The sequence below is a fragment of the Pleuronectes platessa genome, chromosome 11, assembly GCF_947347685.1.
Source record: "Pleuronectes platessa chromosome 11, fPlePla1.1, whole genome shotgun sequence".
NCBI classification, from domain to species: domain Eukaryota; kingdom Metazoa; phylum Chordata; class Actinopteri; order Pleuronectiformes; family Pleuronectidae; genus Pleuronectes; species Pleuronectes platessa.
In genome coordinates this window covers 23569443-23595328 of record NC_070636.1, presented here as the reverse complement: position 1 = coordinate 23595328, position 25886 = coordinate 23569443, and the positions used below count along the sequence as shown (strand labels likewise).

Genomic DNA, 25886 nt, shown 5'->3' with positions numbered 1-25886 from the left:
AATCACTACAAAAGCCCATAGACATAACAACTTTGTCTCAGAGACAACAGAAACTGCTGTAAAGTCGGAAAAATCAGCATACAGGCAGTACAAGAATTTCTAGCAAACATTACTTATCAAAACAGTAAACTTGGAACAGTAATGAACCTGTCTATTTGCTGTAAAATTATACTTCTACCACAATCAGTGGCATTGGTGAGTGCATTGTGTCAGGAGCACAAAATATCTAGAACAAAGCCTATAAAATAGGCCCAGTGTCAGGCTCTTATTGCAATTAAGCATAATGATCAGGGGAGAGCGCGGACGCAGTCCCCCACTACCACAAATTCTGCAGTCGAGATTCCCACATTTGGGGAATTCGCACGGGTCAGCACAACCGAAGTGCAATGGCTGAGCCTCGCCCTGGGTGAACCACCTTCATGATCATGGTTTCTCCCCTGCCAGGTAAGTATGAGTTGGACGCATTGGAGACAGGCCCTTGTTCCTTAGACACAGTTGTTTGGCTCATGGTGCCCTCATGCATATTCACAGAATCCAAAGGCCTTCAGTATCACATCAAACCGTTTTGGTAAAGGACTTGTTGAAGTGAAGCAAACAAATCTGTGAAATGACATCTAATGACTTTATCAATTTTCTTGTCTCCAGCCCTTTTATTCCCCTAGCAAAACAGAGAAAACCTCGATGAAAATCAGCCAGGTAAGCCCTGGCCATCTCTGATAAATCACTACAAAAGCCCATAGACATAACAACTTTGTCTCAGAGACAACAGAAACTGCTCTAAAGTCGGAAAAATCAGCATACAGGCAGTACAAGAATTTCTAGCAAACATTACTTATCAAAACAGTAAACTTGGAACAGTAATGAACCTGTCTATTTGCTGTAAAATTATACTTCTACCACAATCAGTGGCATTGGTGAGTGCATTGTGTCAGGAGCACAAAATATCTACAACAAAGCCTATAAAATAGGCCCAGTGTCAGGCACTTATTGCAATTGAACATAATGATCAGGGGAGAGCGCGGACGCAGTCCCCCACTACCACAAATTATGCAGTCGAGATTCCCACATATGGGGAATTCGCAAGGGTCAGCACAACCGAAGTGCAATGGCTGAGCCTCGCCCTGGGTGAACCACCTTCATGATCATGGTTTCTCCCCTGCCAGGTAAGTATGAGTTGGACGCATTGGAGACAGGCCCTTGTTCCTTAGACACAGTTGTTTGGATCATGGTGCCTCCCATGCATATTCACAGAATCCAAAGGCCTTCAGTATCACATCAAACCGTTTTGGTAAAGGACTTGTTGAAGTGAAGCAAACAATTCTGTGAAATGACATCTAATGACTTTATAAATTTTCTTGTCTCCAGCCCTTTTATTCCCCTAGCAAAACAGAGAAAACCTTGATGAAAATCAGCCAGGTAAGCCCTGGCCATCTCTGATAAATCACTACAAAAGCCCATAGACATAACAACTTTGTCTCAGAGACAACAGAAACTGCTCTAAAGTCGGAAAAATCAGCATACAGGCAGTACAAGAATTTCTAGCAAACATTACTTATCAAAACAGTAAACTTGGAACAGTAATGAACCTGTCTATTTGCTGTAAAATTATACTTCTACCACAATCAGTGGCATTGGTGAGTGCATTGTGTCAGGAGCACAAAATATCTACAACAAAGCCTATAAAATAGGCCCAGTGTCAGGCTCTTATTGCAATTGAACATAATGATCAGGGGAGAGCGCGGACGCAGTCCCCCACTACCACAAATTATGCAGTCGAGATTCCCACATTTGGGGAATTCGCACGGGTCAGCACAACCGAAGTGCAATGGCTGAGCCTCGCCCTGGGTGAACCACCTTCATGATCATGGTTTCTCCCCTGCCAGGTAAGTATGAGTTGGACGCATTGGAGACAGGCCCTTGTTCCTTAGACACAGTTGTTTGGCTCATGGTGCCCTCATGCATATTCACAGAATCCAAAGGCCTTCAGTATCACATCAAACCGTTTTGGTAAAGGACTTGTTGAAGTGAAGCAAACAATTCTGTGAAATGACATCTAATGACTTTATAAATTTTCTTGTCTCCAGCCCTTTTATTCCCCTAGCAAAACAGAGAAAACCTTGATGAAAATCAGCCAGGTAAGCCCTGGCCATCTCTGATAAATCACTACAAAAGCCCATAGACATAACAACTTTGTCTCAGAGACAACAGAAACTGCTGTAAAGTCGGAAAAATCAGCATACAGGCAGTACAAGAATTTCTAGCAAACATTACTTATCAAAACAGTAAACTTGGAACAGTAATGAACCTGTCTATTTGCTGTAAAATTATACTTCTACCACAATCAGTGGCATTGGTGAGTGCATTGTGTCAGGAGCACAAAATATCTACAACAAAGCCTATAAAATAGGCCCAGTGTCAGGCTCTTATTGCAATTTAACATAATGATCAGGGGAGAGCGCGGACACAGTCCCCCACTACCACAAATTATGCAGTCGAGATTCCCACATTTGGGGAATTCGCACGGGTCAGCACAACCGAAGTGCAATGGCTGACCCTCGCCCTGGGTGAACCACCTTCATGATCATGGTTTCTCCCCTGCCAGGTAAGTATGAGTTTGACGCATTGGAGACAGGCCCTTGTTCCTTAGACACAGTTGTTTGGCTCATGGTGCCTCCCATGCATATTCACAGAATCCAAAGGCCTTCAGTATCACATCAAACCGTTTTGGTAAAGGACTTGTTGAAGTGAAGCAAACAAATCTGTGAAATGACATCTAATGACTTTATAAATTTTCTTGTCTCCAGCCCTTTTATTCCCCTAGCAAAACAGAGAAAACCTCGATGAAAATCAGCCAGGTAAGCCCTGGCCATCTCTGATAAATCACCACAAAAGCCCAAAGACATAACAACTTTGTCTCAGAGACAACAGAAACTGCTGTAAAGTCGGAAAAATCAGCATACAGGCAGTACAAGAATTTCTAGCAAACATTACCTATCAAAACAGTAAACTTGGAACAGGAGTGAACCCGTATATTTGCTGTAAAAATATACTTCTACCACAATCAGTGGCATTAGTGAGTGCATTGTGTCGGGAGCACAAAATATCTACAACAAAGACTATAAAATAGGCCCAGTGTCAGGCTCTTATTGCAATTGAACATAATGATCAGGGGAGAGCGCGGACGCAGTCCCCCACTACCACAAATTATGCAGTCGAGATTCCCACATTTGGGGAATTCGCAAGGGTCAGCACAACCGAAGTGCAATGGCTGAGCCTCGCCCTGGGTGAACCACCTTCATGATCATGGTTTCTCCCCTGCCAGGTAAGTATGAGTTTGACGCATTGGAGACAGGCCCTTGTTCCTTAGACACAGTTGTTTGGCTCATGGTGCCTCCCATGCATATTCACAGAATCCAAAGGCCTTCAGTATCACATCAAACCGTTTTGGTAAAGGACTTGTTGAAGTGAAGCAAACAAATCTGTGAAATGACATCTAATGACTTTATCAATTTTCTTGTCTCCAGCCCTTTTATTCCCCTAGCAAAACAGAGAAAACCTCGATGAAAATCAGCCAGGTAAGCCCTGGCCATCTCTGATAAATCACTACAAAAGCCCATAGACATAACAACTTTGTCTCAGAGACAACAGAAACTGCTCTAAAGTCGGAAAAATCAGCATACAGGCAGTACAAGAATTTCTAGCAAACATTACTTATCAAAACAGTAAACTTGGAACAGTAATGAACCTGTCTATTTGCTGTAAAATTATACTTCTACCACAATCAGTGGTATTGGTGAGTGCATTGTGTCAGGAGCACAAAATATCTACAACAAAGCCTATAAAATAGGCCCAGTGTCAGGCTCTTATTGCAATTGAACATAATGATCAGGGGAGAGCGCGGACGCAGTCCCCCACTACCACAAATTCTGCAGTCGAGATTCCCACATTTGGGGAATTCGCACGGGTCAGCACAACCGAAGTGCAATGGCTGAGCCTCGCCCTGGGTGAACCACCTTCATGATCATGGTTTCTCCCCTGCCAGGTAAGTATGAGTTGGACGCATTGGAGACAGGCCCTTGTTCCTTAGACACAGTTGTTTGGCTCATGGTGCCCTCATGCATATTCACAGAATCCAAAGGCCTTCAGTATCACATCAAACCGTTTTGGTAAAGGACTTGTTGAAGTGAAGCAAACAATTCTGTGAAATGACATTTAATGACTTTATAAATTTTCTTGTCTCCAGCCCTTTTATTCCCCTAGCAAAACAGAGAAAACCTTGATGAAAATCAGCCAGGTAAGCCCTGGCCATCTCTGATAAATCACTACAAAAGCCCATAGACATAACAACTTTGTCTCAGAGACAACAGAAACTGCTCTAAAGTCGGAAAAATCAGCATACAGGCAGTACAAGAATTTCTAGCAAACATTACTTATCAAAACAGTAAACTTGGAACAGTAATGAACCTGTCTATTTGCTGTAAAATTATACTTCTACCACAATCAGTGGCATTGGTGAGTGCATTGTGTCAGGAGCACAAAATATCTACAACAAAGCCTATACAATAGGCCCAGTGTCAGGCTCTTATTGCAATTAAGCATAATGATCAGGGGAGAGCGCGGACGCAGTCCCCCACTACCACAAATTCTGCAGTCGAGATTCCCACATTTGGGGAATTCGCACGGGTCAGCACAACCGAAGTGCAATGGCTGAGCCTCGCCCTGGGTGAACCACCTTCATGATCATGGTTTCTCCCCTGCCAGGTAAGTATGAGTTGGACGCATTGGAGACAGGCCCTTGTTCCTTAGACACAGTTGTTTGGCTCATGGTGCCCTCATGCATATTCAAAGAATCCAAAGGCCTTCAGTATCACATCAAACCGTTTTGGTAAAGGACTTGTTGAAGTGAAGAAAACAATTCTGTGAAATGACATCTAATGACTTTATAAATTTTCTTGTCTCCAGCCCTTTTATTCCCCTAGCAAAACAGAGAAAACCTCGATGAAAATCAGCCAGGTAAGCCCTGGCCATCTCTGATAAATCACTACAAAAGCCCATAGACATAACAACTTTGTCTCAGAGACAACAGAAACTGCTCTAAAGTCGGAAAAATCAGCATACAGGCAGTACAAGAATTTCTAGCAAACATTACTTATCAAAACAGTAAACTTGGAACAGTAATGAACCTGTCTATTTGCTGTAAAATTATACTTCTACCACAATCAGTGGCATTGGTGAGTGCATTGTGTCAGGAGCACAAAATATCTACAACAAAGACTATAAAATAGGCCCAGTGTCAGGCTCTTATTGCAATTAAGCATAATGATCAGGGGAGAGCGCGGACGCAGTCCCCCACTACCACAAATTCTGCAGTCGAGATTCCCACATTTGGGGAATTCGCACGGGTCAGCACAACCGAAGTGCAATGGCTGAGCCTCGCCCTGGGTGAACCACCTTCATGATCATGGTTTCTCCCCTGCCAGGTAAGTATGAGTTGGACGCATTGGAGACAGGCCCTTGTTCCTTAGACACAGTTGTTTGGCTCATGGTGCCCTCATGCATATTCAAAGAATCCAAAGGCCTTCAGTATCACATCAAACCGTTTTGGTAAAGGACTTGTTGAAGTGAAGAAAACAATTCTGTGAAATGACATCTAATGACTTTATAAATTTTCTTGTCTCCAGCCCTTTTATTCCCCTAGCAAAACAGAGAAAACCTCGATGAAAATCAGCCAGGTAAGCCCTGGCCATCTCTGATAAATCACTACAAAAGCCCATAGACATAACAACTTTGTCTCAGAGACAACAGAAACTGCTTTAAAGTCGGAAAAATCAGCATACAGGCAGTACAAGAATTTCTAGCAAACATTACCTATCAAAACAGTAAACTTGGAACAGGAGTGAACCCGTATATTTGCTGTAAAAGTATACTTCTACCACAATCAGTGGCATTAGTGAGTGCATTGTGTCGGGAGCACAAAATATCTACAACAAAAACTATAAAATAGGCCCAGTGTCAGGCTCTTATTGCGATTGAACATAATGATCAGGGGAGAGCGCGGACGCAGTCCCCCACTACCACAAATTATGCAGTCGAGATTCCCACATTTGGGGAATTCGCAGGGGTCAGCACAACCGAAGTGCAATGGCTGAGCCTCGCCCTGGGTTAACCACCTTCATGATCATGGTATCTCCCCTGCCAGGTAAGTATGAGTTGGACGCATTGGAGACAGGCCCTTGTTCCTTAGACACAGTTGTTTGGCTCATGGTGCCTCCCATGCATATTCACAGAATCCAAAGGCCTTCAGTATCACATCAAACCGTTTTGGTAAAGGACTTGTTGAAGTGAAGCAAACAATTCTGTGAAATGACATCTAATGACTTTATAAATTTTCTTGTCTCCAGCCCTTTTATTCCCCTAGCAAAACAGAGAAAACCTTGATGAAAATCAGCCAGGTAAGCCCTGGCCATCTCTGATAAATCACTACAAAAGCCCATAGACATAACAACTTTGTCTCAGAGACAACAGAAACTGCTCTAAAGTCGGAAAAATCAGCATACAGGCAGTACAAGAATTTCTAGCAAACATTACTTATCAAAACAGTAAACTTGGAACAGTAATGAACCTGTCTATTTGCTGTAAAATTATACTTCTACCACAATCAGTGGCATTGGTGAGTGCATTGTGTCAGGAGCACAAAATATCTACAACAAAGACTATAAAATAGGCCCAGTGTCAGGCTCTTATTGCAATTGAACATAATGATCAGGGGAGAGCGCGGACGCAGTCCCCCACTACCACAAATTATGCAGTCGAGATTCCCACATTTGGGGAATTCGCAAGGGTCAGCACAACCGAAGTGCAATGGCTGAGCCTCGCCCTGGGTGAACCACCTTCATGATCATGGTTTCTCCCCTGCCAGGTAAGTATGAGTTTGACGCATTGGAGACAGACCCTTGTTCCTTAGACACAGTTGTTTGGCTCATGGTGCCTCCCATGCATATTCACAGAATCCAAAGGCCTTCAGTATCACATCAAACCGTTTTGGTAAAGGACTTGTTGAAGTGAAGCAAACAAATCTGTGAAATGACATCTAATGACTTTATCAATTTTCTTGTCTCCAGCCCTTTTATTCCCCTAGCAAAACAGAGAAAACCTCGATGAAAATCAGCCAGGTAAGCCCTGGCCATCTCTGATAAATCACTACAAAAGCCCATAGACATAACAACTTTGTCTCAGAGACAACAGAAACTGCTCTAAAGTCGGAAAAATCAGCATACAGGCAGTACAAGAATTTCTAGCAAACATTACTTATCAAAACAGTAAACTTGGAACAGTAATGAACCTGTCTATTTGCTGTAAAATTATACTTCTACCACAATCAGTGGCATTGGTGAGTGCATTGTGTCAGGAGCACAAAATATCTACAACAAAGCCTATAAAATAGGCCCAGTGTCAGGCTCTTATTGCAATTAAGCATAAGGATCAGGGGAGAGCGCGGACGCAGTCCCCCACTACCACAAATTCTGCAGTCGAGATTCCCACATTTGGGGAATTCGCACGGGTCAGCACAACCGAAGTGCAATGGCTGAGCCTCGCCCTGGGTGAACCACCTTCATGATCATGGTTTCTCCCCTGCCAGGTAAGTATGAGTTGGACGCATTGGAGACAGGCCCTTGTTCCTTAGACACAGTTGTTTGGCTCATGGTGCCCTCATGCATATTCAAAGAATCCAAAGGCCTTCAGTATCACATCAAACCGTTTTGGTAAAGGACTTGTTGAAGTGAAGAAAACAAATCTGTGAAATGACATCTAATGACTTTATCAATTTTCTTGTCTCCAGCCCTTTTATTCCCCTAGCAAAACAGAGAAAACCTCGATGAAAATCAGCCAGGTAAGCCCTGGCCATCTCTGATAAATCACCACAAAAGCCCAAAGACATAACAACTTTGTCTCAGAGACAACAGAAACTGCTGTAAAGTCGGAAAAATCAGCATACAGGCAGTACAAGAATTTCTAGCAAACATTACCTATCAAAACAGTAAACTTGGAACAGGAGTGAACCCGTATATTTGCTGTAAAAATATACTTCTACCACAATCAGTGGCATTAGTGAGTGCATTGTGTCGGGAGCACAAAATATCTACAACAAAGACTATAAAATAGGCCCAGTGTCAGGCTCTTATTGCAATTGAACATAATGATCAGGGGAGAGCGCGGACGCAGTCCCCCACTACCACAAATTATGCAGTCGAGATTCCCACATTTGGGGAATTCGCAAGGGTCAGCACAACCGAAGTGCAATGGCTGAGCCTCGCCCTGGGTGAACCACCTTCATGATCATGGTTTCTCCCCTGCCAGGTAAGTATGAGTTTGACGCATTGGAGACAGGCCCTTGTTCCTTAGACACAGTTGTTTGGCTCATGGTGCCTCCCATGCATATTCACAGAATCCAAAGGCCTTCAGTATCACATCAAACCGTTTTGGTAAAGGACTTGTTGAAGTGAAGCAAACAAATCTGTGAAATGACATCTAATGACTTTATCAATTTTCTTGTCTCCAGCCCTTTTATTCCCCTAGCAAAACAGAGAAAACCTCGATGAAAATCAGCCAGGTAAGCCCTGGCCATCTCTGATAAATCACTACAAAAGCCCATAGACATAACAACTTTGTCTCAGAGACAACAGAAACTGCTCTAAAGTCGGAAAAATCAGCATACAGGCAGTACAAGAATTTCTAGCAAACATTACTTATCAAAACAGTAAACTTGGAACAGTAATGAACCTGTCTATTTGCTGTAAAATTATACTTCTACCACAATCAGTGGCATTGGTGAGTGCATTGTGTCAGGAGCACAAAATATCTACAACAAAGCCTATAAAATAGGCCCAGTGTCAGGCACTTATTGCAATTGAACATAATGATCAGGGGAGAGCGCGGACGCAGTCCCCCACTACCACAAATTATGCAGTCGAGATTCCCACATTTGGGGAATTCGCAAGGGTCAGCACAACCGAAGTGCAATGGCTGAGCCTCGCCCTGGGTGAACCACCTTCATGATCATGGTTTCTCCCCTGCCAGGTAAGTATGAGTTGGACGCATTGGAGACAGGCCCTTGTTCCTTAGACACAGTTGTTTGGATCATGGTGCCTCCCATGCATATTCACAGAATCCAAAGGCCTTCAGTATCACATCAAACCGTTTTGGTAAAGGACTTGTTGAAGTGAAGCAAACAATTCTGTGAAATGACATCTAATGACTTTATAAATTTTCTTGTCTCCAGCCCTTTTATTCCCCTAGCAAAACAGAGAAAACCTTGATGAAAATCAGCCAGGTAAGCCCTGGCCATCTCTGATAAATCACTACAAAAGCCCATAGACATAACAACTTTGTCTCAGAGACAACAGAAACTGCTCTAAAGTCAGAAAAATCAGCATACAGGCAGTACAAGAATTTCTAGCAAACATTACTTATCAAAACAGTAAACTTGGAACAGTAATGAACCTGTCTATTTGCTGTAAAATTATACTTCTACCACAATCAGTGGCATTGGTGAGTGCATTGTGTCAGGAGCACAAAATATCTACAACAAAGCCTATAAAATAGGCCCAGTGTCAGGCACTTATTGCAATTGAACATAATGATCAGGGGAGAGCGCGGACGCAGTCCCCCACTACCACAAAACTATGCAGTCGAGATTCCCACATTTGGGGAATTCGCAAGGGTCAGCACAACCGAAGTGCAATGGCTGAGCCTCGCCCTGGGTGAACCACCTTCATGATCATGGTTTCTCCCCTGCCAGGTAAGTATGAGTTGGACGCATTGGAGACAGGCCCTTGTTCCTTAGACACAGTTGTTTGGATCATGGTGCCTCCCATGCATATTCACAGAATCCAAAGGCCTTCAGTATCACATCAAACCGTTTTGGTAAAGGACTTGTTGAAGTGAAGCAAACAATTCTGTGAAATGACATCTAATGACTTTATAAATTTTCTTGTCTCCAGCCCTTTTATTCCCCTAGCAAAACAGAGAAAACCTTGATGAAAATCAGCCAGGTAAGCCCTGGCCATCTCTGATAAATCACTACAAAAGCCCATAGACATAACAACTTTGTCTCAGCGACAACAGAAACTGCTCTAAAGTCGGAAAAATCAGCATACAGGCAGTACAAGAATTTCTAGCAAACATTACTTATCAAAACAGTAAACTTGGAACAGTAATGAACCTGTCTATTTGCTGTAAAATTATACTTCTACCACAATCAGTGGCATTGGTGAGTGCATTGTGTCAGGAGCACAAAATATCTACAACAAAGCCTATAAAATAGGCCCAGTGTCAGGCTCTTATTGCAATTAAGCATAATGATCAGGGGAGAGCGCGGACGCAGTCCCCCACTACCACAAATTCTGCAGTCGAGATTCCCACATTTGGGGAATTCGCACGGGTCAGCACAACCGAAGTGCAATGGCTGAGCCTCGCCCTGGGTGAACCACCTTCATGATCATGGTTTCTCCCCTGCCAGGTAAGTATGAGTTGGACGCATTGGAGACAGGCCCTTGTTCCTTAGACACAGTTGTTTGGCTCATGGTGCCCTCATGCATATTCAAAGAATCCAAAGGCCTTCAGTATCACATCAAACCGTTTTGGTAAAGGACTTGTTGAAGTGAAGAAAACAAATCTGTGAAATGACATCTAATGACTTTATCAATTTTCTTGTCTCCAGCCCTTTTATTCCCCTAGCAAAACAGAGAAAACCTTGATGAAAATCAGCCAGGTAAGCCCTGGCCATCTCTGATAAATCACTACAAAAGCCCATAGACATAACAACTTTGTCTCAGAGACAACAGAAACTGCTCTAAAGTCGGAAAAATCAGCATACAGGCAGTACAAGAATTTCTAGCAAACATTACTTATCAAAACAGTAAACTTGGAACAGTAATGAACCTGTCTATTTGCTGTAAAATTATACTTCTACCACAATCAGTGGCATTGGTGAGTGCATTGTGTCAGGAGCACAAAATATCTACAACAAAGCCTATAAAATAGGCCCAGTGTCAGGCTCTTATTGCAATTAAGCATAATGATCAGGGGAGAGCGCGGACGCAGTCCCCCACTACCACAAATTCTGCAGTCGAGATTCCCACATTTGGGGAATTCGCACGGGTCAGCACAACCGAAGTGCAATGGCTGAGCCTCGCCCTGGGTGAACCACCTTCATGATCATGGTTTCTCCCCTGCCAGGTAAGTATGAGTTGGACGCATTGGAGACAGGCCCTTGTTCCTTAGACACAGTTGTTTGGCTCATGGTGCCCTCATGCATATTCAAAGAATCCAAAGGCCTTCAGTATCACATCAAACCGTTTTGGTAAAGGACTTGTTGAAGTGAAGAAAACAAATCTGTGAAATGACATCTAATGACTTTATCAATTTTCTTGTCTCCAGCCCTTTTATTCCCCTAGCAAAACAGAGAAAACCTCGATGAAAATCAGCCAGGTAAGCCCTGGCCATCTCTGATAAATCACCACAAAAGCCCAAAGACTTAACAACTTTGTCTCAGAGACAACAGAAACTGCTGTAAAGTCGGAAAAATCAGCATACAGGCAGTACAAGAATTTCTAGCAAACATTACTTATCAAAACAGTAAACTTGGAACAGTAATGAACCTGTCTATTTGCTGTAAAATTATACTTCTACCACAATCAGTGGCATTGGTGAGTGCATTGTGTCAGGAGCACAAAATATCTACAACAAAGCCTATAAAATAGGCCCAGTGTCAGGCACTTATTGCAATTGAACATAATGATCAGGGGAGAGCGCGGACGCAGTCCCCCACTACCACAAATTATGCAGTCGAGATTCCCACATTTGGGGAATTCGCAAGGGTCAGCACAACCGAAGTGCAACGGCTGAGCCTCGCCCTGGGTGAACCACCTTCATGATCATGGTTTCTCCCCTGCCAGGTAAGTATGAGTTGGACGCATTGGAGACAGGCCCTTGTTCCTTAGACACAGTTGTTTGGATCATGGTGCCTCCCATGCATATTCACAGAATCCAAAGGCCTTCAGTATCACATCAAACCGTTTTGGTAAAGGACTTGTTGAAGTGAAGCAAACAATTCTGTGAAATGACATCTAATGACTTCATAAATTTTCTTGTCTCCAGCCCTTTTATTCCCCTAGCAAAACAGAGAAAACCTTGATGAAAATCAGCCAGGTAAGCCCTGGCCATCTCTGATAAATCACTACAAAAGCCCATAGACATAACAACTTTGTCTCAGAGACAACAGAAACTGCTCTAAAGTCGGAAAAATCAGCATACAGGCAGTACAAGAATTTCTAGCAAACATTACTTATCAAAACAGTAAACTTGGAACAGTAATGAACCTGTCTATTTGCTGTAAAATTATACTTCTACCACAATCAGTGGCATTGGTGAGTGCATTGTGTCAGGAGCACAAAATATCTACAACAAAGCCTATAAAATAGGCCCAGTGTCAGGCACTTATTGCAATTGAACATAATGATCAGGGGAGAGCGCGGACGCAGTCCCCCACTACCACAAATTCTGCAGTCGAGATTCCCACATTTGGGGAATTCGCACGGGTCAGCACAACCGAAGTGCAATGGCTGAGCCTCGCCCTGGGTGAACCACCTTCATGATCATGGTTTCTCCCCTGCCAGGTAAGTATGAGTTGGACGCATTGGAGACAGGCCCTTGTTCCTTAGACACAGTTGTTTGGCTCATGGTGCCCTCATGCATATTCAAAGAATCCAAAGGCCTTCAGTATCACATCAAACCGTTTTGGTAAAGGACTTGTTGAAGTGAAGAAAACAAATCTGTGAAATGACATCTAATGACTTTATCAATTTTCTTGTCTCCAGCCCTTTTATTCCCCTAGCAAAACAGAGAAAACCTCGATGAAAATCAGCCAGGTAAGCCCTGGCCATCTCTGATAAATCACCACAAAAGCCCAAAGACTTAACAACTTTGTCTCAGAGACAACAGAAACTGCTGTAAAGTCGGAAAAATCAGCATACAGGCAGTACAAGAATTTCTAGCAAACATTACTTATCAAAACAGTAAACTTGGAACAGTAATGAACCTGTCTATTTGCTGTAAAATTATACTTCTACCACAATCAGTGGCATTGGTGAGTGCATTGTGTCCGGAGCACAAAATATCTACAACAAAGCCTATAAAATAGGCCCAGTGTCAGGCACTTATTGCAATTGAACATAATGATCAGGGGAGAGCGCGGACGCAGTCCCCCACTACCACAAATTATGCAGTCGAGATTCCCACATTTGGGGAATTCGCAAGGGTCAGCACAACCGAAGTGCAATGGCTGAGCCTCGCCCTGGGTGAACCACCTTCATGATCATGGTTTCTCCCCTGCCAGGTAAGTATGAGTTGGACGCATTGGAGACAGGCCCTTGTTCCTTAGACACAGTTGTTTGGATCATGGTGCCTCCCATGCATATTCACAGAATCCAAAGGCCTTCAGTATCACATCAAACCGTTTTGGTAAAGGACTTGTTGAAGTGAAGCAAACAATTCTGTGAAATGACATCTAATGACTTTATAAATTTTCTTGTCTCCAGCCCTTTTATTCCCCTAGCAAAACAGAGAAAACCTTGATGAAAATCAGCCAGGTAAGCCCTGGCCATCTCTGATAAATCACTACAAAAGCCCATAGACATAACAACTTTGTCTCAGAGACAACAGAAACTGCTCTAAAGTCGGAAAAATCAGCATACAGGCAGTACAAGAATTTCTAGCAAACATTACTTATCAAAACAGTAAACTTGGAACAGTAATGAACCTGTCTATTTGCTGTAAAATTATACTTCTACCACAATCAGTGGCATTGGTGAGTGCATTGTGTCAGGAGCACAAAATATCTACAACAAAGCCTATAAAATAGGCCCAGTGTCAGGCTCTTATTGCAATTAAGCATAATGATCAGGGGAGAGCGCGGACGCAGTCCCCCACTACCACAAATTCTGCAGTCGAGATTCCCACATTTGGGGAATTCGCACGGGTCAGCACAACCGAAGTGCAATGGCTGAGCCTCGCCCTGGGTGAACCACCTTCATGATCATGGTTTCTCCCCTGCCAGGTAAGTATGAGTTGGACGCATTGGAGACAGGCCCTTGTTCCTTAGACACAGTTGTTTGGCTCATGGTGCCCTCATGCATATTCAAAGAATCCAAAGGCCTTCAGTATCACATCAAACCGTTTTGGTAAAGGACTTGTTGAAGTGAAGAAAACAATTCTGTGAAATGACATCTAATGACTTTATAAATTTTCTTGTCTCCAGCCCTTTTATTCCCCTAGCAAAACAGAGAAAACCTTGATGAAAATCAGCCAGGTAAGCCCTGGCCATCTCTGATAAATCACTACAAAAGCCCATAGACATAACAACTTTGTCTCAGAGACAACAGAAACTGCTCTAAAGTCGGAAAAATCAGCATACAGGCAGTACAAGAATTTCTAGCAAACATTACTTATCAAAACAGTAAACTTGGAACAGTAATGAACCTGTCTATTTGCTGTAAAATTATACTTCTACCACAATCAGTGGCATTGGTGAGTGCATTGTGTCAGGAGCACAAAATATCTACAACAAAGCCTATAAAATAGGCCCAGTGTCAGGCTCTTATTGCAATTGAACATAATGATCAGGGGAGAGCGCGGACGCAGTCCCCCACTACCACAAATTATGCAGTCGAGATTCCCACATTTGGGGAATTCGCACGGGTCAGCACAACCGAAGTGCAATGGCTGAGCCTCGCCCTGGGTGAACCACCTTCATGATCATGGTTTCTCCCCTGCCAGGTAAGTATGAGTTGGACGCATTGGAGACAGGCCCTTGTTCCTTAGACACAGTTGTTTGGCTCATGGTGCCCTCATGCATATTCACAGAATCCAAAGGCCTTCAGTATCACATCAAACCGTTTTGGTAAAGGACTTGTTGAAGTGAAGCAAACAATTCTGTGAAATGACATCTAATGACTTTATAAATTTTCTTGTCTCCAGCCCTTTTATTCCCCTAGCAAAACAGAGAAAACCTTGATGAAAATCAGCCAGGTAAGCCCTGGCCATCTCTGATAAATCACTACAAAAGCCCATAGACATAACAACTTTGTCTCAGAGACAACAGAAACTGCTCTAAAGTCGGAAAAATCAGCATACAGGCAGTACAAGAATTTCTAGCAAACATTACTTATCAAAACAGTAAACTTGGAACAGTAATGAACCTGTCTATTTGCTGTAAAATTATACTTCTACCACAATCAGTGGCATTGGTGAGTGCATTGTGTCAGGAGCACAAAATATCTACAACAAAGCCTATAAAATAGGCCCAGTGTCAGGCTCTTATTGCAATTGAACATAATGATCAGGGGAGAGCGCGGACGCAGTCCCCCACTACCACAAATTATGCAGTCGAGATTCCCACATTTGGGGAATTCGCACGGGTCAGCACAACCGAAGTGCAATGGCTGAGCCTCGCCCTGGGTGAACCATCTTCATGATCATGGTTTCTCCCCTGCCAGGTAAGTATGAGTTGGACGCATTGGAGACAGGCCCTTGTTCCTTAGACACAGTTGTTTGGCTCATGGTGCCCTCATGCATATTCACAGAATCCAAAGGCCTTCAGTATCACATCAAACCGTTTTGGTAAAGGACTTGTTGAAGTGAAGCAAACAATTCTGTGAAATGACATCTAATGACTTTATAAATTTTCTTGTCTCCAGCCCTTTTATTCCCCTAGCAAAACAGAGAAAACCTTGATGAAAATCAGCCAGGTAAGCCCTGGCCATCTCTGATAAATCACTACAAAAGCCCATAGACATAACAACTTTGTCTCAGAGACAACAGAAACTGCTCTAAAGTCGGAAAAATCAGCATACAGGCAGTACAAGAATTTCTAGCAAACATTACTTATCAAAACAGTAAACTTGGAACAGTAATGAACCTGTCTATTTGCTGTAAAATTATACTTCTACCACAATCAGTGGCATTGGTGAGTGCATTGTGTCAGGAGCACAAAATATCTAGAACAAAGCCTATAAAATAGGCCCAGTGTCAGGCTCTTATTGCAATTAAGCATAATGATCAGGGGAGAGCGCGGACGCAGTCCCCCACTACCACAAATTCTGCAGTCGAGATTCCCACATTTGGGGAATTCGCACGGGTCAGCACAACCGAAGTGCAATGGCTGAGCCTCGCCCTGGGTGAACCACCTTCATGATCATGGTTTCTCCCCTGCCAGGTAAGTATGAGTTGGACGCATTGGAGACAGGCCCTTGTTCCTTAGACACAGTTGTTTGGCTCATGGTGCCCTCATGCATATTCAAAGAATCCAAAGGCCTTCAGTATCACATCAAACCGTTTTGGTAAAGGACTTGTTGAAGTGAAGAAAACAATTCTGTGAAATGACATCTAATGACTTTATAAATTTTCTTGTCTCCAGCCCTTTTATTCCCCTAGCAAAACAGAGAAAACCTCGATGAAAATCAGCCAGGTAAGCCCTGGCCATCTCTGATAAATCACTACAAAAGCCCATAGACATAACAACTTTGTCTCAGAGACAACAGAAACTGCTCTAAAGTCGGAAAAATCAGCATACAGGCAGTACAAGAATTTCTAGCAAACATTACTTATCAAAACAGTAAACTTGGAACAGTAATGAACCTGTCTATTTGCTGTAAAATTATACTTCTACCACAATCAGTGGCATTGGTGAGTGCATTGTGTCAGGAGCACAAAATATCTACAACAAAGACTATAAAATAGGCCCAGTGTCAGGCTCTTATTGCAATTAAGCATAATGATCAGGGGAGAGCGCGGACGCAGTCCCCCACTACCACAAATTCTGCAGTCGAGATTCCCACATTTGGGGAATTCGCACGGGTCAGCACAACCGAAGTGCAATGGCTGAGCCTCGCCCTGGGTGAACCACCTTCATGATCATGGTTTCTCCCCTGCCAGGTAAGTATGAGTTGGACGCATTGGAGACAGGCCCTTGTTCCTTAGACACAGTTGTTTGGCTCATGGTGCCCTCATGCATATTCAAAGAATCCAAAGGCCTTCAGTATCACATCAAACCGTTTTGGTAAAGGACTTGTTGAAGTGAAGAAAACAATTCTGTGAAATGACATCTAATGACTTTATAAATTTTCTTGTCTCCAGCCCTTTTATTCCCCTAGCAAAACAGAGAAAACCTCGATGAAAATCAGCCAGGTAAGCCCTGGCCATCTCTGATAAATCACTACAAAAGCCCATAGACATAACAACTTTGTCTCAGAGACAACAGAAACTGCTCTAAAGTCGGAAAAATCAGCATACAGGCAGTACAAGAATTTCTAGCAAACATTACTTATCAAAACAGTAAACTTGGAACAGTAATGAACCTGTCTATTTGCTGTAAAATTATACTTCTACCACAATCAGTGGCATTGGTGAGTGCATTGTGTCAGGAGCACAAAATATCTACAACAAAGACTATAAAATAGGCCCAGTGTCAGGCTCTTATTGCAATTGAACATAATGATCAGGGGAGAGCGCGGACGCAGTCCCCCACTACCACAAATTATGCAGTCGAGATTCCCACATTTGGGGAATTCGCAAGGGTCAGCACAACCGAAGTGCAATGGCTGAGCCTCGCCCTGGGTGAACCACCTTCATGATCATGGTTTCTCCCCTGCCAGGTAAGTATGAGTTTGACGCATTGGAGACAGGCCCTTGTTCCTTAGACACAGTTGTTTGGCTCATGGTGCCTCCCATGCATATTCACAGAATCCAAAGGCCTTCAGTATCACATCAAACCGTTTTGGTAAAGGACTTGTTGAAGTGAAGCAAACAAATCTGTGAAATGACATCTAATGACTTTATCAATTTTCTTGTCTCCAGCCCTTTTATTCCCCTAGCAAAACAGAGAAAACCTCGATGAAAATCAGCCAGGTAAGCCCTGGCCATCTCTGATAAATCACCACAAAAGCCCAAAGACATAACAACTTTGTCTCAGAGACAACAGAAACTGCTTTAAAGTCGGAAAAATCAGCATACAGGCAGTACAAGAATTTCTAGCAAACATTACCTATCAAAACAGTAAACTTGGAACAGGAGTGAACCCGTATATTTGCTGTAAAAGTATACTTCTACCACAATCAGTGGCATTAGTGAGTGCATTGTGTCGGGAGCACAAAATATCTACAACAAAAACTATAAAATAGGCCCAGTGTCAGGCTCTTATTGCGATTGAACATAATGATCAGGGGAGAGCGCGGACGCAGTCCCCCACTACCACAAATTATGCAGTCGAGATTCCCACATTTGGGGAATTCGCAGGGGTCAGCACAACCGAAGTGCAATGGCTGAGCCTCGCCCTGGGTTAACCACCTTCATGATCATGGTTTCTCCCCTGCCAGGTAAGTATGAGTTGGACGCATTGGAGACAGGCCCTTGTTCCTTAGACACAGTTGTTTGGCTCATGGTGCCTCCCATGCATATTCACAGAATCCAAAGGCCTTCAGTATCACATCAAACCGTTTTGGTAAAGGACTTGTTGAAGTGAAGCAAACAATTCTGTGAAATGACATCTAATGACTTTATAAATTTTCTTGTCTCCAGCCCTTTTATTCCCCTAGCAAAACAGAGAAAACCTTGATGAAAATCAGCCAGGTAAGCCCTGGCCATCTCTGATAAATCACTACAAAAGCCCATAGACATAACAACTTTGTCTCAGAGACAACAGAAACTGCTCTAAAGTCGGAAAAATCAGCATACAGGCAGTACAAGAATTTCTAGCAAACATTACTTATCAAAACAGTAAACTTGGAACAGTAATGAACCTGTCTATTTGCTGTAAAATTATACTTCTACCACAATCAGTGGCATTGGTGAGTGCATTGTGTCAGGAGCACAAAATATCTACAACAAAGACTATAAAATAGGCCCAGTGTCAGGCTCTTATTGCAATTGAACATAATGATCAGGGGAGAGCGCGGACGCAGTCCCCCACTACCACAAATTATGCAGTCGAGATTCCCACATTTGGGGAATTCGCAAGGGTCAGCACAACCGAAGTGCAATGGCTGAGCCTCGCCCTGGGTGAACCACCTTCATGATCATGGTTTCTCCCCTGCCAGGTAAGTATGAGTTTGACGCATTGGAGACAGACCCTTGTTCCTTAGACACAGTTGTTTGGCTCATGGTGCCTCCCATGCATATTCACAGAATCCAAAGGCCTTCAGTATCACATCAAACCGTTTTGGTAAAGGACTTGTTGAAGTGAAGCAAACAAATCTGTGAAATGACATCTAATGACTTTATCAATTTTCTTGTCTCCAGCCCTTTTATTCCCCTAGCAAAACAGAGAAAACCTCGATGAAAATCAGCCAGGTAAGCCCTGGCCATCTCTGATAAATCACTACAAAAGCCCATAGACATAACAACTTTGTCTCAGAGACAACAGAAACTGCTCTAAAGTCGGAAAAATCAGCATACAGGCAGTACAAGAATTTCTAGCAAACATTACTTATCAAAACAGTAAACTTGGAACAGTAATGAACCTGTCTATTTGCTGTAAAATTATACTTCTACCACAATCAGTGGCATTGGTGAGTGCATTGTGTCAGGAGCACAAAATATCTACAACAAAGCCTATAAAATAGGCCCAGTGTCAGGCTCTTATTGCAATTAAGCATAATGATCAGGGGAGAGCGCGGACGCAGTCCCCCACTACCACAAATTCTGCAGTCGAGATTCCCACATTTGGGGAATTCGCACGGGTCAGCACAACCGAAGTGCAATGGCTGAGCCTCGCCCTGGGTGAACCACCTTCATGATCATGGTTTCTCCCCTGCCAGGTAAGTATGAGTTGGACGCATTGGAGACAGGCCCTTGTTCCTTAGACACAGTTGTTTGGCTCATGGTGCCCTCATGCATATTCAAAGAATCCAAAGGCCTTCAGTATCACATCAAACCGTTTTGGTAAAGGACTTGTTGAAGTGAAGAAAACAAATCTGTGAAATGACATCTAATGACTTTATCAATTTTCTTGTCTCCAGCCCTTTTATTCCCCTAGCAAAACAGAGAAAACCTCGATGAAAATCAGCCAGGTAAGCCCTGGCCATCTCTGATAAATCACCACAAAAGCCCAAAGACATAACAACTTTGTCTCAGAGACAACAGAAACTGCTGTAAAGTCGGAAAAATCAGCATACAGGCAGTACAAGAATTTCTAGCAAACATTACCTATCAAAACAGTAAACTTGGAACAGGAGTGAACCCGTATATTTGCTGTAAAAATATACTTCTACCACAATCAGTGGCATTAGTGAGTGCATTGTGTCGGGAGCACAAAATATCTACAACAAAGACTATAAAATAGGCCCAGTGTCAGGCTCTTATTGCAATTGAACATAATGATCAGGGGAGAGCGCGGACGCAGTCCCCCACTACCACAAATTATGCAGTCGAGATTCCCACATTTGGGGAATTCGCAAGGGTCAGCACAACCGAAGTGCAATGGCTGAGCCTCGCCCTGGGTGAACCACCTTCATGATCATGGTTTCTCCCCTGCCAGGTAAGTATGAGTTTGACGCATTGGAGACAGGCCCTTGTTCCTTAGACACAGTTGTTTGGCTCATGGTGCCTCCCATGCATATTCACAGAATCCAAAGGCCTTCAGTATCACATCAAACCGTTTTGGTAAAGGACTTGTTGAAGTGAAGCAAACAAATCTGTGAAATGACATCTAATGACTTTATCAATTTTCTTGTCTCCAGCCCTTTTATTCCCCTAGCAAAACAGAGAAAACCTCGATGAAAATCAGCCAGGTAAGCCCTGGCCATCTCTGATAAATCACTACAAAAGCCCATAGACATAACAACTTTGTCTCAGAGACAACAGAAACTGCTCTAAAGTCGGAAAAATCAGCATACAGGCAGTACAAGAATTTCTAGCAAACATTACTTATCAAAACAGTAAACTTGGAACAGTAATGAACCTGTCTATTTGCTGTAAAATTATACTTCTACCACAATCAGTGGCATTGGTGAGTGCATTGTGTCAGGAGCACAAAATATCTACAACAAAGCCTATAAAATAGGCCCAGTGTCAGGCACTTATTGCAATTGAACATAATGATCAGGGGAGAGCGCGGACGCAGTCCCCCACTACCACAAATTATGCAGTCGAGATTCCCACATTTGGGGAATTCGCAAGGGTCAGCACAACCGAAGTGCAATGGCTGAGCCTCGCCCTGGGTGAACCACCTTCATGATCATGGTTTCTCCCCTGCCAGGTAAGTATGAGTTGGACGCATTGGAGACAGGCCCTTGTTCCTTAGACACAGTTGTTTGGATCATGGTGCCTCCCATGCATATTCACAGAATCCAAAGGCCTTCAGTATCACATCAAACCGTTTTGGTAAAGGACTTGTTGAAGTGAAGCAAACAATTCTGTGAAATGACATCTAATGACTTTATAAATTTTCTTGTCTCCAGCCCTTTTATTCCCCTAGCAAAACAGAGAAAACCTTGATGAAAATCAGCCAGGTAAGCCCTGGCCATCTCTGATAAATCACTACAAAAGCCCATAGACATAACAACTTTGTCTCAGAGACAACAGAAACTGCTCTAAAGTCAGAAAAATCAGCATACAGGCAGTACAAGAATTTCTAGCAAACATTACTTATCAAAACAGTAAACTTGGAACAGTAATGAACCTGTCTATTTGCTGTAAAATTATACTTCTACCACAATCAGTGGCATTGGTGAGTGCATTGTGTCAGGAGCACAAAATATCTACAACAAAGCCTATAAAATAGGCCCAGTGTCAGGCACTTATTGCAATTGAACATAATGATCAGGGGAGAGCGCGGACGCAGTCCCCCACTACCACAAAACTATGCAGTCGAGATTCCCACATTTGGGGAATTCGCAAGGGTCAGCACAACCGAAGTGCAATGGCTGAGCCTCGCCCTGGGTGAACCACCTTCATGATCATGGTTTCTCCCCTGCCAGGTAAGTATGAGTTGGACGCATTGGAGACAGGCCCTTGTTCCTTAGACACAGTTGTTTGGATCATGGTGCCTCCCATGCATATTCACAGAATCCAAAGGCCTTCAGTATCACATCAAACCGTTTTGGTAAAGGACTTGTTGAAGTGAAGCAAACAATTCTGTGAAATGACATCTAATGACTTTATAAATTTTCTTGTCTCCAGCCCTTTTATTCCCCTAGCAAAACAGAGAAAACCTTGATGAAAATCAGCCAGGTAAGCCCTGGCCATCTCTGATAAATCACTACAAAAGCCCATAGACATAACAACTTTGTCTCAGCGACAACAGAAACTGCTCTAAAGTCGGAAAAATCAGCATACAGGCAGTACAAGAATTTCTAGCAAACATTACTTATCAAAACAGTAAACTTGGAACAGTAATGAACCTGTCTATTTGCTGTAAAATTATACTTCTACCACAATCAGTGGCATTGGTGAGTGCATTGTGTCAGGAGCACAAAATATCTACAACAAAGCCTATAAAATAGGCCCAGTGTCAGGCTCTTATTGCAATTAAGCATAATGATCAGGGGAGAGCGCGGACGCAGTCCCCCACTACCACAAATTCTGCAGTCGAGATTCCCACATTTGGGGAATTCGCACGGGTCAGCACAACCGAAGTGCAATGGCTGAGCCTCGCCCTGGGTGAACCACCTTCATGATCATGGTTTCTCCCCTGCCAGGTAAGTATGAGTTGGACGCATTGGAGACAGGCCCTTGTTCCTTAGACACAGTTGTTTGGCTCATGGTGCCCTCATGCATATTCAAAGAATCCAAAGGCCTTCAGTATCACATCAAACCGTTTTGGTAAAGGACTTGTTGAAGTGAAGAAAACAAATCTGTGAAATGACATCTAATGACTTTATCAATTTTCTTGTCTCCAGCCCTTTTATTCCCCTAGCAAAACAGAGAAAACCTTGATGAAAATCAGCCAGGTAAGCCCTGGCCATCTCTGATAAATCACTACAAAAGCCCATAGACATAACAACTTTGTCTCAGAGACAACAGAAACTGCTCTAAAGTCGGAAAAATCAGCATACAGGCAGTACAAGAATTTCTAGCAAACATTACTTATCAAAACAGTAAACTTGGAACAGTAATGAACCTGTCTATTTGCTGTAAAATTATACTTCTACCACAATCAGTGGCATTGGTGAGTGCATTGTGTCAGGAGCACAAAATATCTACAACAAAGCCTATAAAATAGGCCCAGTGTCAGGCTCTTATTGCAATTAAGCATAATGATCAGGGGAGAGCGCGGACGCAGTCCCCCACTACCACAAATTCTGCAGTCGAGATTCCCACATTTGGGGAATTCGCACGGGTCAGCACAACCGAAGTGCAATGGCTGAGCCTCGCCCTGGGTGAACCACCTTCATGATCATGGTTTCTCCCCTGCCAGGTAAGTATGAGTTGGACGCATTGGAGACAGGCCCTTGTTCCTTAGACACAGTTGTTTGGCTCATGGTGCCCTCATGCATATTCAAAGAATCCAAAGGCCTTCAGTATCACATCAAACCGTTTTGGTAAAGGACTTGTTGAAGTGAAGAAAACAAATCTGTGAAATGACATCTAATGACTTTATCAATTTTCTTGTCTCCAGCCCTTTTATTCCCCTAGCAAAACAGAGAAAACCTCGATGAAAATCAGCCAGGTAAGCCCTGGCCATCTCTGATAAATCACCACAAAAGCCCAAAGACTTAACAACTTTGTCTCAGAGACAACAGAAACTGCTGTAAAGTCGGAAAAATCAGCATACAGGCAGTACAAGAATTTCTAGCAAACATTACTTATCAAAACAGTAAACTTGGAACAGTAATGAACCTGTCTATTTGCTGTAAAATTATACTTCTACCACAATCAGTGGCATTGGTGAGTGCATTGTGTCAGGAGCACAAAATATCTACAACAAAGCCTATAAAATAGGCCCAGTGTCAGGCACTTATTGCAATTGAACATAATGATCAGGGGAGAGCGCGGACGCAGTCCCCCACTACCACAAATTATGCAGTCGAGATTCCCACATTTGGGGAATTCGCAAGGGTCAGCACAACCGAAGTGCAATGGCTGAGCCTCGCCCTGGGTGAACCACCTTCATGATCATGGTTTCTCCCCTGCCAGGTAAGTATGAGTTGGACGCATTGGAGACAGGCCCTTGTTCCTTAGACACAGTTGTTTGGATCATGGTGCCTCCCATGCATATTCACAGAATCCAAAGGCCTTCAGTATCACATCAAACCGTTTTGGTAAAGGACTTGTTGAAGTGAAGCAAACAATTCTGTGAAATGACATCTAATGACTTCATAAATTTTCTTGTCTCCAGCCCTTTTATTCCCCTAGCAAAACAGAGAAAACCTTGATGAAAATCAGCCAGGTAAGCCCTGGCCATCTCTGATAAATCACTACAAAAGCCCATAGACATAACAACTTTGTCTCAGAGACAACAGAAACTGCTCTAAAGTCGGAAAAATCAGCATACAGGCAGTACAAGAATTTCTAGCAAACATTACTTATCAAAACAGTAAACTTGGAACAGTAATGAACCTGTCTATTTGCTGTAAAATTATACTTCTACCACAATCAGTGGCATTGGTGAGTGCATTGTGTCAGGAGCACAAAATATCTACAACAAAGCCTATAAAATAGGCCCAGTGTCAGGCACTTATTGCAATTGAACATAATGATCAGGGGAGAGCGCGGACGCAGTCCCCCACTACCACAAATTCTGCAGTCGAGATTCCCACATTTGGGGAATTCGCACGGGTCAGCACAACCGAAGTGCAATGGCTGAGCCTCGCCCTGGGTGAACCACCTTCATGATCATGGTTTCTCCCCTGCCAGGTAAGTATGAGTTGGACGCATTGGAGACAGGCCCTTGTTCCTTAGACACAGTTGTTTGGCTCATGGTGCCCTCATGCATATTCAAAGAATCCAAAGGCCTTCAGTATCACATCAAACCGTTTTGGTAAAGGACTTGTTGAAGTGAAGAAAACAAATCTGTGAAATGACATCTAATGACTTTATCAATTTTCTTGTCTCCAGCCCTTTTATTCCCCTAGCAAAACAGAGAAAACCTCGATGAAAATCAGCCAGGTAAGCCCTGGCCATCTCTGATAAATCACCACAAAAGCCCAAAGACTTAACAACTTTGTCTCAGAGACAACAGAAACTGCTGTAAAGTCGGAAAAATCAGCATACAGGCAGTACAAGAATTTCTAGCAAACATTACTTATCAAAACAGTAAACTTGGAACAGTAATGAACCTGTCTATTTGCTGTAAAATTATACTTCTACCACAATCAGTGGCATTGGTGAGTGCATTGTGTCCGGAGCACAAAATATCTACAACAAAGCCTATAAAATAGGCCCAGTGTCAGGCACTTATTGCAATTGAACATAATGATCAGGGGAGAGCGCGGACGCAGTCCCCCACTACCACAAATTATGCAGTCGAGATTCCCACATTTGGGGAATTCGCAAGGGTCAGCACAACCGAAGTGCAATGGCTGAGCCTCGCCCTGGGTGAACCACCTTCATGATCATGGTTTCTCCCCTGCCAGGTAAGTATGAGTTGGACGCATTGGAGACAGGCCCTTGTTCCTTAGACACAGTTGTTTGGATCATGGTGCCTCCCATGCATATTCACAGAATCCAAAGGCCTTCAGTATCACATCAAACCGTTTTGGTAAAGGACTTGTTGAAGTGAAGCAAACAATTCTGTGAAATGACATCTAATGACTTTATAAATTTTCTTGTCTCCAGCCCTTTTATTCCCCTAGCAAAACAGAGAAAACCTTGATGAAAATCAGCCAGGTAAG

The 25886-nt window shown here is 43.2% G+C and overlaps 36 non-coding genes across 36 annotated transcripts; all 36 read right to left on the bottom strand.

Annotated features, from left to right (window-relative positions):
• Positions 1–288: 288 nt before the first annotated feature.
• LOC128452742 (U1 spliceosomal RNA) lies at positions 289–452 on the bottom strand. The gene has a single exon (XR_008341229.1). It is a non-coding gene; the product is annotated as a U1 spliceosomal RNA (small nuclear RNA).
• A 555-nt stretch (positions 453–1007) lies between these two features.
• LOC128452477 (U1 spliceosomal RNA) lies at positions 1008–1171 on the bottom strand. The gene has a single exon (XR_008340971.1). It is a non-coding gene; the product is annotated as a U1 spliceosomal RNA (small nuclear RNA).
• Positions 1172–1727: 556 nt separating this feature from the next.
• On the bottom strand, positions 1728–1891 carry LOC128452639 (U1 spliceosomal RNA). The gene has a single exon (XR_008341128.1). It is a non-coding gene; the product is annotated as a U1 spliceosomal RNA (small nuclear RNA).
• Positions 1892–2446: 555 nt separating this feature from the next.
• Positions 2447–2610, bottom strand: LOC128452785 (U1 spliceosomal RNA). The gene has a single exon (XR_008341272.1). It is a non-coding gene; the product is annotated as a U1 spliceosomal RNA (small nuclear RNA).
• Positions 2611–3166: 556 nt separating this feature from the next.
• On the bottom strand, positions 3167–3330 carry LOC128452059 (U1 spliceosomal RNA). The gene has a single exon (XR_008340568.1). It is a non-coding gene; the product is annotated as a U1 spliceosomal RNA (small nuclear RNA).
• A 556-nt stretch (positions 3331–3886) lies between these two features.
• On the bottom strand, positions 3887–4050 carry LOC128452741 (U1 spliceosomal RNA). Its single transcript, XR_008341228.1, has one exon. It is a non-coding gene; the product is annotated as a U1 spliceosomal RNA (small nuclear RNA).
• Positions 4051–4605: 555 nt separating this feature from the next.
• LOC128452740 (U1 spliceosomal RNA) lies at positions 4606–4769 on the bottom strand. The gene has a single exon (XR_008341227.1). It is a non-coding gene; the product is annotated as a U1 spliceosomal RNA (small nuclear RNA).
• Positions 4770–5324: 555 nt separating this feature from the next.
• LOC128452739 (U1 spliceosomal RNA) lies at positions 5325–5488 on the bottom strand. The gene has a single exon (XR_008341226.1). It is a non-coding gene; the product is annotated as a U1 spliceosomal RNA (small nuclear RNA).
• Positions 5489–6043: 555 nt separating this feature from the next.
• On the bottom strand, positions 6044–6207 carry LOC128452429 (U1 spliceosomal RNA). Its single transcript, XR_008340926.1, has one exon. It is a non-coding gene; the product is annotated as a U1 spliceosomal RNA (small nuclear RNA).
• Positions 6208–6763: 556 nt separating this feature from the next.
• LOC128452048 (U1 spliceosomal RNA) lies at positions 6764–6927 on the bottom strand. The gene has a single exon (XR_008340557.1). It is a non-coding gene; the product is annotated as a U1 spliceosomal RNA (small nuclear RNA).
• Positions 6928–7483: 556 nt separating this feature from the next.
• Positions 7484–7647, bottom strand: LOC128452738 (U1 spliceosomal RNA). Its single transcript, XR_008341225.1, has one exon. It is a non-coding gene; the product is annotated as a U1 spliceosomal RNA (small nuclear RNA).
• Positions 7648–8202: 555 nt separating this feature from the next.
• LOC128452036 (U1 spliceosomal RNA) lies at positions 8203–8366 on the bottom strand. Its single transcript, XR_008340546.1, has one exon. It is a non-coding gene; the product is annotated as a U1 spliceosomal RNA (small nuclear RNA).
• Positions 8367–8922: 556 nt separating this feature from the next.
• LOC128452025 (U1 spliceosomal RNA) lies at positions 8923–9086 on the bottom strand. The gene has a single exon (XR_008340535.1). It is a non-coding gene; the product is annotated as a U1 spliceosomal RNA (small nuclear RNA).
• A 556-nt stretch (positions 9087–9642) lies between these two features.
• On the bottom strand, positions 9643–9807 carry LOC128452787 (U1 spliceosomal RNA). The gene has a single exon (XR_008341274.1). It is a non-coding gene; the product is annotated as a U1 spliceosomal RNA (small nuclear RNA).
• A 556-nt stretch (positions 9808–10363) lies between these two features.
• Positions 10364–10527, bottom strand: LOC128452737 (U1 spliceosomal RNA). Its single transcript, XR_008341224.1, has one exon. It is a non-coding gene; the product is annotated as a U1 spliceosomal RNA (small nuclear RNA).
• A 555-nt stretch (positions 10528–11082) lies between these two features.
• Positions 11083–11246, bottom strand: LOC128452736 (U1 spliceosomal RNA). Its single transcript, XR_008341223.1, has one exon. It is a non-coding gene; the product is annotated as a U1 spliceosomal RNA (small nuclear RNA).
• Positions 11247–11801: 555 nt separating this feature from the next.
• On the bottom strand, positions 11802–11965 carry LOC128452510 (U1 spliceosomal RNA). The gene has a single exon (XR_008341004.1). It is a non-coding gene; the product is annotated as a U1 spliceosomal RNA (small nuclear RNA).
• Positions 11966–12521: 556 nt separating this feature from the next.
• LOC128452735 (U1 spliceosomal RNA) lies at positions 12522–12685 on the bottom strand. The gene has a single exon (XR_008341222.1). It is a non-coding gene; the product is annotated as a U1 spliceosomal RNA (small nuclear RNA).
• Positions 12686–13240: 555 nt separating this feature from the next.
• LOC128452013 (U1 spliceosomal RNA) lies at positions 13241–13404 on the bottom strand. The gene has a single exon (XR_008340524.1). It is a non-coding gene; the product is annotated as a U1 spliceosomal RNA (small nuclear RNA).
• A 556-nt stretch (positions 13405–13960) lies between these two features.
• Positions 13961–14124, bottom strand: LOC128452734 (U1 spliceosomal RNA). Its single transcript, XR_008341221.1, has one exon. It is a non-coding gene; the product is annotated as a U1 spliceosomal RNA (small nuclear RNA).
• Positions 14125–14679: 555 nt separating this feature from the next.
• On the bottom strand, positions 14680–14843 carry LOC128452638 (U1 spliceosomal RNA). Its single transcript, XR_008341127.1, has one exon. It is a non-coding gene; the product is annotated as a U1 spliceosomal RNA (small nuclear RNA).
• A 555-nt stretch (positions 14844–15398) lies between these two features.
• Positions 15399–15562, bottom strand: LOC128452648 (U1 spliceosomal RNA). Its single transcript, XR_008341137.1, has one exon. It is a non-coding gene; the product is annotated as a U1 spliceosomal RNA (small nuclear RNA).
• Positions 15563–16117: 555 nt separating this feature from the next.
• On the bottom strand, positions 16118–16281 carry LOC128452732 (U1 spliceosomal RNA). The gene has a single exon (XR_008341219.1). It is a non-coding gene; the product is annotated as a U1 spliceosomal RNA (small nuclear RNA).
• A 555-nt stretch (positions 16282–16836) lies between these two features.
• LOC128452731 (U1 spliceosomal RNA) lies at positions 16837–17000 on the bottom strand. Its single transcript, XR_008341218.1, has one exon. It is a non-coding gene; the product is annotated as a U1 spliceosomal RNA (small nuclear RNA).
• A 555-nt stretch (positions 17001–17555) lies between these two features.
• Positions 17556–17719, bottom strand: LOC128452002 (U1 spliceosomal RNA). The gene has a single exon (XR_008340513.1). It is a non-coding gene; the product is annotated as a U1 spliceosomal RNA (small nuclear RNA).
• Positions 17720–18275: 556 nt separating this feature from the next.
• LOC128452418 (U1 spliceosomal RNA) lies at positions 18276–18439 on the bottom strand. Its single transcript, XR_008340915.1, has one exon. It is a non-coding gene; the product is annotated as a U1 spliceosomal RNA (small nuclear RNA).
• A 556-nt stretch (positions 18440–18995) lies between these two features.
• On the bottom strand, positions 18996–19159 carry LOC128451990 (U1 spliceosomal RNA). Its single transcript, XR_008340501.1, has one exon. It is a non-coding gene; the product is annotated as a U1 spliceosomal RNA (small nuclear RNA).
• A 556-nt stretch (positions 19160–19715) lies between these two features.
• Positions 19716–19879, bottom strand: LOC128452730 (U1 spliceosomal RNA). Its single transcript, XR_008341217.1, has one exon. It is a non-coding gene; the product is annotated as a U1 spliceosomal RNA (small nuclear RNA).
• A 555-nt stretch (positions 19880–20434) lies between these two features.
• Positions 20435–20598, bottom strand: LOC128451979 (U1 spliceosomal RNA). The gene has a single exon (XR_008340491.1). It is a non-coding gene; the product is annotated as a U1 spliceosomal RNA (small nuclear RNA).
• Positions 20599–21154: 556 nt separating this feature from the next.
• Positions 21155–21318, bottom strand: LOC128451968 (U1 spliceosomal RNA). The gene has a single exon (XR_008340483.1). It is a non-coding gene; the product is annotated as a U1 spliceosomal RNA (small nuclear RNA).
• A 556-nt stretch (positions 21319–21874) lies between these two features.
• Positions 21875–22039, bottom strand: LOC128452786 (U1 spliceosomal RNA). Its single transcript, XR_008341273.1, has one exon. It is a non-coding gene; the product is annotated as a U1 spliceosomal RNA (small nuclear RNA).
• A 556-nt stretch (positions 22040–22595) lies between these two features.
• LOC128452729 (U1 spliceosomal RNA) lies at positions 22596–22759 on the bottom strand. The gene has a single exon (XR_008341216.1). It is a non-coding gene; the product is annotated as a U1 spliceosomal RNA (small nuclear RNA).
• A 555-nt stretch (positions 22760–23314) lies between these two features.
• On the bottom strand, positions 23315–23478 carry LOC128452728 (U1 spliceosomal RNA). Its single transcript, XR_008341215.1, has one exon. It is a non-coding gene; the product is annotated as a U1 spliceosomal RNA (small nuclear RNA).
• Positions 23479–24033: 555 nt separating this feature from the next.
• Positions 24034–24197, bottom strand: LOC128451956 (U1 spliceosomal RNA). The gene has a single exon (XR_008340476.1). It is a non-coding gene; the product is annotated as a U1 spliceosomal RNA (small nuclear RNA).
• Positions 24198–24753: 556 nt separating this feature from the next.
• On the bottom strand, positions 24754–24917 carry LOC128452727 (U1 spliceosomal RNA). The gene has a single exon (XR_008341214.1). It is a non-coding gene; the product is annotated as a U1 spliceosomal RNA (small nuclear RNA).
• A 555-nt stretch (positions 24918–25472) lies between these two features.
• On the bottom strand, positions 25473–25636 carry LOC128451944 (U1 spliceosomal RNA). The gene has a single exon (XR_008340465.1). It is a non-coding gene; the product is annotated as a U1 spliceosomal RNA (small nuclear RNA).
• Positions 25637–25886: the final 250 nt, after the last annotated feature.